The sequence below is a fragment of the Phacochoerus africanus genome, chromosome 7 (genome assembly GCF_016906955.1).
Source record: "Phacochoerus africanus isolate WHEZ1 chromosome 7, ROS_Pafr_v1, whole genome shotgun sequence".
NCBI classification, from domain to species: domain Eukaryota; kingdom Metazoa; phylum Chordata; class Mammalia; order Artiodactyla; family Suidae; genus Phacochoerus; species Phacochoerus africanus.
In genome coordinates this window covers 9,513,950-9,524,407 of record NC_062550.1, presented here as the reverse complement: position 1 = coordinate 9,524,407, position 10,458 = coordinate 9,513,950, and positions in this window count along the sequence as shown.

Genomic DNA, 10,458 nt, shown 5'->3' with positions numbered 1-10,458 from the left:
GGGGGCAGGGGTTGGTGCAGGCCCTCCGCAGCCAAACACCCTCGCACTGCGTTCTGGGCCTCTCCATGGAGGAGCTGGAAGCTAAAATAGGACTCTATTTTGGGGGCCTGAGCCAAGCTGGAGTCATTTCCCTGCCAGACAGGAGAGGTTGCCTCAGTCTCTTCAAGGCCAGGCTCGCTGCCCATGCAGGAGCAGCGGGGTGAGGGCCTTGACAGTGGGGTGCAAGGCAGGGCCCGGGCTGAGACGAGGGAGATGGCGGCTACTGTGGGCCCGAGGCTGCATTCGTGAGCTCCCTCTGGCCTCCCAGCTGCCCTGTGGGGCGGAAGTGGGGGCTTTCCCCATTTCACAGAAGAGACTGAGGAGTTCCCATCGTGGCTCAGTGGTAACCAACCCTACTAGTATCCATGAGGATGCAGGTTCCATCCCTGGCCTCGCTCAGTGGGTTAAGGATCTGGCGTTGCCCTGAGCTGTGGTGTAGGTCACAGACACGGCTCAGATCTGGTGTTGCTGTGGCTGTGGCGAAGGCCGGCAGCTGCAGCTCTGATTCGACCCCTAGCCTGGGACCCTCCATAGGCCTTAAGTAGGGCTTTTGAACAACAAAATAAAAAATAAAAATAAAGAAGAAGAGATTGAGGTTCAGAGAGGCGGAGTTGCTTGTGCAGGGGCGCTCAGCAGCAGGTGGCAGAGCCAGGATTCAGCCTGGGTCTGGATTTTGCCCGAGCCTGTGTGCTAACCACAGCAGTGCACCTGAGCTCAATAAGCAGAAGGCAAAACCTTTTTCTGAGCACCTACTGTGTGCCAGGGCCTCTCCCACACATTAGCTCAGTGAGCCTGTGGGCTGTACCCCGGCAGGAACCCGTCATTCCCCCCTATTTCACAGACAGACTTGAGAAGAAGGATCAGGGACCAGCTGGCTTCAGTTGGGCATCTGAGCTACTACACGGTCAGGGGCAGAACCCTTCCCCTTTCCTGGCCTCAGTGTCTTCATCTGTAATTCCAGGAGATGGGCTCAGGGCTGTGACATGTCTCCAAAGGAGGCTGATGGAACTGGGCCTGGGGAGGTGGCCAGGACAAGGGAGGGAATTTTTCTTTTTCTTTCTTTCTTTTTTTTTTTTTTTTTTTTTTGCTTTTTAAGGCCGCACCCACGGCATATGGCAGTTCTCAGGCTAGGGGTCAAATCACAGCTTCAGCTGCCGGCCTACACCACAGCCACAGCCACACAGGATCCAAGCCGAGTCTGCAATCTACACCACAGTTCATGCAGGATCCCTGGCCCACTGGGTGAGGCCGGGGTTGAACCTGAGTCCTCATGGATACTAGTTGGATTCGTTTCCACTGCCACCACAGTGGGAACTACCACAGAGGGGTTTTTTCCAAGCCTACCTTCCCCTGCCTGCTGCCTCCTGCAAACCCATTTTCCGGATCTTCAAGTCGGACCCATCTATCTCTGAGGGAAGAGAAGGAACACATGTTTCCTGAGCCCAGAGTGTGCCTGATGCTTTGTGGCTGGATCCACATGCACTAGGTCCCTAGTGCCCACGTGGTGGCCCCTGTGGAAGTGGGACAGTGGCCATTGGGTCATTCTTACAGGTGGAGCCCGGAGAGGGGAAGCAAGCCACACAGGACAGCCCAGAGAGGAAGGGGTGCCCTGGGTCCACGCCAAGGCCGTGGGCTTTGGGGCCCTGTCCCCTCTGCTGCCCCCTTCCTGATGCGACCGAGCACCAGGGCCTTCCTTCACCAAAGGCTGACCCCATGCCCCTGGATTCTGGGCTGCCAGGGGGCAGCAAGGCCGTTTGGCGGCCTCGTCCTCACGCCTTCCCCGCAGAGACCAGGCCAGAAATAGGCCTGTCTGTCTCTCCACGGGTTGCCACCTGGGCCGCTCGCCGTGCTCAATTGCCCGTGTCCACCCTCCCCTCCCCGTCACAGGGAAGACGGAGCCAGGCCACCCTCCCCTGTCCCCATCTGTCATCGGTCCTACCGCCCCTCCTGCTGAGGCTCCTCTGGCAGCATCTCGGGCTCTGCTTGTCGCATTGCTGAGCCCAGAAAGCTGCCCGCTCTGTTCCTGCCACCACATCCAGCTTCTCTCAAAGCCCCGCGGAGGCTGGGCCGCCCTGGTCCGCACGCGTCCTGCTCCAGCCCCGCTGGTTGCCACTTGCCGCTTGCCCAGGCCTCTCCCATCCCTCGCGCCTCTACTCCAAGACCTCCCGGGTCTTCCCTGCAGGGAAAGGCCTCTCCTTCTGCTGAACTCACCTCCTCACCTGGCCCAGCCCCCCCATCTTGGCCCCACCTCCGCCTGCTGCCCCCACCTCGCTCCCCCATCAGCCAACCTCCTCTAGGGCTTGGGGCTAAAATGCCATCAAATGTAAGGCCAGAAAGCTCGGGGCAGAGCCCTGAGGGGCTGCAGGGCCTTGGGAAGGACACGTGACCTCTCTGGGCCTCCTCCTCTGTAAAATGGTGATAACAGAATAACAGATAATTTCTCATTGATGGAATGAGAAATCGGAGGCCAAGGGGATTTGTAACCTGTAAAGGGCAGGCATTTCATCGTTGGGGATGTTGAGGTGTCCTCAGATTGTAAAGCACTGGCGTGTGCCTGCTGGGGACTGAAGGACAAACTCACAGCTGGAACAGAGTTGCTGCCTGTCCACCCACAGGCTCCAGGGACCAGCATCGGCAGCCCCCTCTCGAAGGCGGGAAAGAGGCTCGGTCTCACGGCTGCCACGCGGGGATTGGCTGCAGGCCGATCGATTCCCAACACAGAGCCTTTGGTCCCCTCTGGCCTCTGGGGTTTTATTCATCAACAACTCGGGCTTTTTTTGTTTGTTCGTTTGTTTGTTTTGTCTTTTTAGGGCCGCCCCTGTGGCATATGGAAGTTCCCACACTATGGGTGGAATCAGAGCTGCAGCCGCCAGCCACAGCCACAGCCACAGCCATACAGGATCTGAGCTGTGTCTACAACCTACTCCACAGCTCACAGCAACTCCGGATCCTTAACCCACTGAGTGAGGCCAGGGATTGAACCTGCGTCCTCATGGATACTAGCCGGATTCATTACCACTGAGCCATGCTGGGAACTCCTGTTTGTTTTTTTTTTAATGGCTGCACCTGCAGCATGTGGACATTCCTGGGCCAGGGATTAAATCTGAGAGAAGCACCGGCAATGCCAGATCCTTTAACCCACTGTGCCAGGCCAGAGATTGAACCCATGCTTCCACAGTGACCTCAGCTGCTGCAGTAAGATTCTTAACCCACCATGCCACAGCGGAAACTCCTACAGCCTGGGTTTTTGCGGGCTCATGGTCCAGCTCCAGCAGGGCCTCAGCAGGGAGTCCAGCGCTGCAGGGAACCCCAAACCGCCCTCCCTGCAAGACTCCCTGGTGCGCAGCGTCCTTTGTCAGCTGCTCTGCTTGCACAGCTGCCCTGGCCTCTCTGCCTGTTCTGTGGTGCACCCACCACTGCTCAGCACCTCCGAGGAGTCTCTCCGGGACATCTCTTGGGAAGGGTCGCCACCTTCCTCCCTGCCTGGTTGGATGCAGCCTGGGGTTTCTCCATCCTGGGGCCCCAGAGCACCTGGCTGCTTCCCTGCACCTATGCCAGTCTTTGTGTGTGTGTGGGGGGGGGTGCAGTGGGAGGCCACCCTCTGTCCCTCCACATCCATGTCCCCCAACCCCAACACACCCCTCACCCCCACTTCTGACTTGGTGCCCGTCTCCCTCCCAGATTGGGGCTCCCTCCCCCCTAACCCTGGGCAGCTCTTCTCTCGGTTGTTCTGGGGTTCTGTCTGCCTCCCTCTGGCTTGTTCTGGATCTCTGTTCTTCTGCCCGCCTCCCTCTCTTAGCCATCACCCCCTGTCTTTCTCTGTCTCTGACTCTGTCACTGTTTCTCAGTTTGTCTCTCCTCCTCCTGCATCTCTGTCACAGCCGCTCTGACTCTGTCACCTGCTCCCACATCAGGGTATACCACGCTCGCCATCCATCTCCATTCCTTGAACCCTCTCCCACCTCCATGGACCCACCTTCTTCCCTCTGGTCCAGGTGTTGGCAGGGAGGCCCAGGAGGAGATGAAGGAGGGGCTCGGACAGGCCAGGAAGAAGCCGAGAAGGGGAGGGCAGCGAGCTGAGCCTCTGCTCTGCTCGGCAGGGAAGGTCCCAGAAGCACGAGGGGTAAGTGTGGCTTCTGGACCCTCTTTCCAAGGGGCCCTATCCCAGGAGGAGGTCATCTTAGTGACAGGTGGGGGGTCAGGAGCCTGACTCAGAATTGGGCCCTGCACCTGCCTCTCTGTGCGATGTCTCAAATGCTCCCCCTCGGCCTGTCCTCCCCTGTCCATGGGGACTGGGGATCCCTCTTGGCCTCCTTCCCGCTGTGGGCACTGTGAGCGCTGACACCAGCCTCCACCAGCAGGGGCCCTGGCCTATATGCCCTGTTGCCATGGTACTTGCGGCACAGTGGCTAGCTATGGCTACTGCAACTGAGGGCCTGGCTGCGGTCCCAAGCTTGAGCATGAGTGACGGGAGTTACCTGTGGTCCCACATGGCATTGGCAACAGGGCTGAGGCCAGAGGCCTCAGGACTCCCAGCCCGGACTCTCTCTCCTGGCGCCACAGCCCAGGGTTGAGGGGCTGCGGGCCCGGGCCCCAGCTGCATCTCTGCCTGTTTGGCTCAGTGCTAAATCCCCTCTCCTAGACCAGGTGCTTCCTTGCAGGTGCTCAACCAGTGTTTGTTCCATGAAGGGATGAATGAATGACACAGAAGCCCTTTGAAATCTGTAATGAGTAGGGCTGATGTGGGAGCCGATGGCCAGGATCTGGGCAAACACCTCTGGCTGGAATCCCAAAGGGCTTGTGTAGGGATTTTATACCAGATTTGAAGCAGTGAACGGAGTTGGGGGGGGGTTGCCAGGGATTGTAGGAGGGGGCAAAGATGGACTTGGCATCCTCACGATTTGGCCAAGTACCAGTCCTATCCTTCCCCATGCCTCCCCAGGACCTCCTGCCATGTCCTAAAGGACAGAGGAACTGCGTCCCAGGTTGTCAGGCTTGTCAGGGCCTGGAGGTCAGTAGGTCTAGAGTCTAACTTTGACAGTGAGGGGAATGAGGTTCAGAAAACCGAAGAGATCACTCAGGACCACACAGTCAGTCAGAACCCAAGGTCCTTCTTTAGCCTCCCGGTACTTACATACTGAGAGCTAAGTGGTCTCCCAGGTTTCCCTTCTTCTTCTTCTTCTTCTTCTTCTTCTTTTTTCTTTTCTTTTTCTTTTTAGGGCCGCATCCACAGCATATGGAGGTTCCCAGGCTAGAGGTCTAATCAGAGCTACAGCTGCCGGCCTACAGCTCAGCCACAGCAACGCCAGATCCAAGCTGCGTCTGCGACCTAGACCACAGCTCACAGCAATGCCAGATCCTTAACCCACTGAGTGAGGCCAGGGATCGAACCCACAACCTCATGATTACTAGTCAGATTCGTTTCCGCTGTGCCACGATGGGAACTCCAGGTTTCCCTTCTTGCATGGCTGCCAGGAAGCTCAGAGTTCGGTTTTTGAACTATTTCACCTATGGTAAGCCCATCAAAGGAGTTCCCTCTGTGGTACAGCAGGTCAAGTATCTAGCATTGTTTCTGGGTGGCTCGGGATTGATCCTGGGCCCAACGCAGTGGGTTAAGGATCTGGTGTCGATGCCACTGTGGCAGGTCACAGTTGTAGCTCGGCTCCAACTCCCGGTCTGGGAATTTCCATATGCTATGGGTGCAGCCAAAAACAACAAAACAAAACAAGACAAGACAAAACAAAACACCCGAGTGCCATACTGTGCCTGGTCACATATGAAATCTCATTTAATCCAAGCAACAAGTATGTGACATAGGTATGCATGGCCCTTTGCTAACAGTTGAGGAAGCAGGTTCAGAGTTGTAAGTCAGCTTGCCCAAACTCACAGAGCTAGTAACTGGGGGAGGCGGAATTCAAACCTAGGACCCCCTGGCTCTCACACGCATGATCTTTCCTGTCTATAAATATCTACATAAATGCCATTGTTCTTGGCTCTGCGCCCTGGTGCCAGGGCTGTGCCCAGTGCCAGCCTTTCTTCCTCATCCACACTCACCCTCTCCACAGGGAGCCCCTCGAGAAGCTGCGGAAGGGAAGCTTGGTTTTGAAACCGCCCCCCTTCCCAGTCCTAGGAACCCAGCTTGACCCTGTTCTGGTGGAAAAGTTCAGATGCTGGGGGTTTGCATTTTTAGAGAGTTTGGCATACATAACCGGGAATTCTATTATGCCTGAGCAAAGAGCCGCAAGAAGAAAAGAAAGTGAAAAAAAAAAACAAAAACAAAACGAACGGCACAAAGATGTTGGTCGCAGCACTGGGGATCCTGGAGAAAAGCTGGAATTCGTCCAGATACAGGAGGGGAAAAATCAGGCCGAAGGCTGCTTTCATGGAAGGGACCCAAGCTTGGTTCAGTGCTTGGTGGTCTCCGGCTTGAAGGTCTTCACCCCCGCCAGCCGGCGGAATATAGAAGTTCCCTGCCAGGGATCAAATCTGAGTCACATCTACGACCTGATCCTTAACTCATTAACCCACTGTGCCACTGTGGAATCTCCTTGAAGTTTTTAATTTTGGCTTTGACCCTGTAAAATGTTTTTCTTTTTCTTTTTAGGGCTGCACCTGCAGCATTATGGAAGTCCCCCAAGCCAGGGGTCAAATTAAAGCTGCAGCTGCTGGCCTATACCACGGCCGTAGCAACACAGGATCCGACTCACATCTGTGACCTGCACCGAAGCTTGCGGCAACGCCGGATCCTTAACCCACTGAGTGAGGCTAGGCATCAAACCTGCATCCTCACAGACACTATGTCGTGTTCTTAACCCACTGAGCCACAGTGGAAACTCCCGACCTTGTAAATTTTATAAGTGAAGTCCAATGGGATGATGTGGCAAGCACGTGCGCAGGGGAGGTAATCCGAAGAAAGGAAAAAGTTTTATTTTTAGTGCCTTTAATGGCACAGTTTCCCCCAACTTTTGAACAAGGAACACACATTTTCACTTTGCAATGGGCCCCATCAGTTGTGTAGTTGGCGTAGTGAGAAGGCACGGGACTGGGATCCAGGAGAGCAGTGTTCAAGGCTATTTCCTTCTAGGCCTCAGTTTCCCCACCGTACATGACGGCTTGGCCTATCGAGCTCTATGATTTTTAGAAACATTATATTGTTATTACAAATGGAAAACGTGTAGAATCCAGCAAAACCAAGAAAAATAACTACCAGAAAAATCTATGGTGAGAACAGCCAGATCCAGGAGGGAAGGGCTGGGATCATAGCCACGGGATCTCACTAAGGTCTAACAAAGGCGAGGATGTGAGGAGCTGAAACAGCTGAGTTGAATGCCTTCTGGGTTCTTCTCTCTTTGGCTTCTTCTTTTGGCCACGTCCCTGGCATGTGAAAGTTTCCAGGCCAGGGACCAGTGCCACAGCAGCAACTCAAGCCACAGCAGTGCCCACACTAGATTCTTAACCCCTGAGCCACCAGAGAACTCCCTTTTCTCTTTTTAGGTAATTTGAATTCATAAGGAAAAAGAGTTTTTCAGAAGCTGGTGGGAACGAAGCAAAGATGAACCCTCAAGTAGTTCCCACATGGCTCAGCGGGTTAAGAACCCCACTAGTATCCAGGAGGAGGCGGGTTCCATTCCTGGCCTCGCTCAGTGGGTTAAGGATCCAGTGTTGCCACAAGTTGCAGCATAGGTCACAGATGTGGCTCAGATCTGGTGTTGCTGTGGCTGTGGGTGTAGGCCAGTAACTGCAGCTCTGATTTGACCCCTAGCCTGGGAACTTCCATACGCCGATGGTGCAGCCCTTAAAAAAAAAAAAAAAAAGATGAACCTACAAGAATTAGGCCCGAAAGGTGGGGTTTTAGTTGGGATGAGATGGGCTGGCTGTCAGCTTGGTGAGCCCACACCCTCATACACCCCCCTGACATCCCCTTCCTTCTCTCCCTGCCACCTACCCCACCCTGGGGCTGTGACAAGGAGGGTGGAGAGGGGACAGGACAGGGCCTCCCCTTCCTGGCCCCGCAGGGGAGATGGGGAGGCCATGAGGAAAGGCTTGGCAGCTCCTTCAAGGTCCCTTCTGTGACTCTAAGCTCATGATCGCTAAGGTTCTTACACCCCCAGAGTCAGCGATCCCCCCTATTTCAGTGCCGCCTGGAGCCCAAGTGCAGTGAGAGATCAGAGGAGCTGCCTGCCTGGGTGCAGGGGCGGGGAAGGTGGGTGGGAGGCTCTGAAGGGAGCAGGTGGGAGAGGGAAGGTGAGTCAGCGCAGAGCACAGCAGCAGGGCTTTGCAGCCTTGGAGCCTGCCCTCCGCTGGTGCTCACATCTGGGCTCCGGGCTCACGCCCCTGGGGCCCCCACCCCATGCCCATCCCCAGCGCCCTCCACTTGGACACCCCAGGAAGCCTTTGCTTCGGCCCTTGTCAAAACTTACCTACCCTGGGTCACACTCACATGTAAACCAAGAGATGGGCCCTCCTTAAGGAGCCACTGTCACATGTGTCACAAGCGTCTGAGCAAGTGACAAGACGGTGACAATGAAGATGTTTGGGAGGGGTCTGGAAGTGCCCCCGTGTCACTCAGGCCAGGAGGCCCATCCATACCTATGGCTCCCGCCTTGCCCTTGCCAGTGGGGGGCTGGGCGGCCCTAAGAGTGTTCCCAGTCCCAGATGCTGAGTCTGAGGGCCTCCTTGGTTACAGCTGGCTGCTCAGGGCACCAAGCAGGGCTGAGACGCAGCAGGGAGGAGAGGATGAGATCCAGGGTGGTCCTCCCAGGGCTGGAGGGTGGGACAGTCACTGGGGTGGGGAGTGAGACCTGGGATGCTCCCACCTGAGAGAAGGGCACCAGGCCCACGGGCATGGGCAGGTGAGCAGCCTCACTTTTGTCTGGCCGAGTGGCCCCTACGGGCCCTTGAAGGGAAGCCTGGACCGGGGCTTCTGACCACCCTCACCTCGCTTCAGGTCAGTCCCTCGGTTCTCCGGGCCTCCGTTTCCTCTCTGAAACCAAATCCTCGTCCCAAAGCCCTTGAAAGGTGTGATGCAAATGAGAGAACTTGTGATGCGTTGTTGGGAACCTGGACCCCTTTCTCCAGGAAAGAGGCCTCAGGTTCTCCTGTTAAACTGTTAAGGCATGTGACATGCACAATGATTTGCCCAAATGGCCGAGCGTTGCCAGTGCTGATGTAATGTGGTCATTCACAAAGCAGCCAACAGCACTTCCCAGCTCCTCAGCAGGTGAGCTGACCTGCTGGTTCCCCGCAGTTTTCCTGAGATAGCTGGTATGATTGCATGGAAGATTCCTGGGAACAGGGAGGGTGCCCGCTGCTTCCTTATTGCCCGAATGTTGGGTACACAGTTGGCATGTACAATAGACTTAGAGCTGGAAGGAACCCTTAAACACAAAGTTTCTGTAATAGACTAGCAAGTCTGGCCCAGTTCCACCTGGTGTGTAAACCTTTGCGATGGGAGTTGACCATGCTCCCAAGAGGCGGAGTTTAATTTCCCACCCTTTGAATCACACCCTGAATTGGCCAATGCAATGGAAGTGATGTTATACAAGCTCAAGGCCAAGCTCAAGAGACCTCGCAACTTCTGCTTTCACCCTCTTAAGCTATTGCCCTAAGATGCCGTAGAGGAACTTGGTGTAGCCTCTTGGAGGAGGAGAGGCCACTGATGGAGAACTGAGGCCCCCTGGGGCCAACAGCAGGACCTACTGCCCAACACATGAGGGCCCTCCTGGACCTTACGGCCCAGCCAACGTTCCTGCTGTGCAGGGCTGCCGGGGTGAGCCCAGAGAAACCAGACAAGGAGCCACCCAGCCCGCCCACAGAGTCTTAGAACGAATAAAGCATTGTTTAAATTTACAGTGGCTTGTACACTGCATAGGCTCACCGAAGCCCAGAGAAGGGAAGGGACTCACCCAAAGTCCTACAGTGAGGCAGAGGCCAAGTCCAGCTATGTATGACAAGGTTACACAGCTGGCCTCCAGAGCCCCTCACACCTCAGTGTCCTGCAGCCAAGTTCACGAGTCCAGGCAGATGTGTGAGGGTTTGGGGGGCAGGGTACAAACTAAGCAGGACCTTCTCGCTTCTCCCCAAATTACCAAGGGTTGGCTGACATTCCTTAGGAAGGATGTGTGGTGCATCCCATTCTACAGATGGTGAAACTGATGCCAAGAGCTGATGGGCAATTTTCTGAGAGCCACACAGCTAGTTCATAGCAGTGCTGCCACTCAAACCTCTTATGCCCACTTAGAATCCTTCCCACTGGCTCCCAAGAAGGGGAATAGCAAGAGGAGATAAAGTTCCCTCCAAGGGTCAGTCTCTCAGAAAGGGGCACACACACACACACACACACACACGCATATATATATACACACATACACATATATACACATATGTATATATACACAAATACCACACACACTCCATACA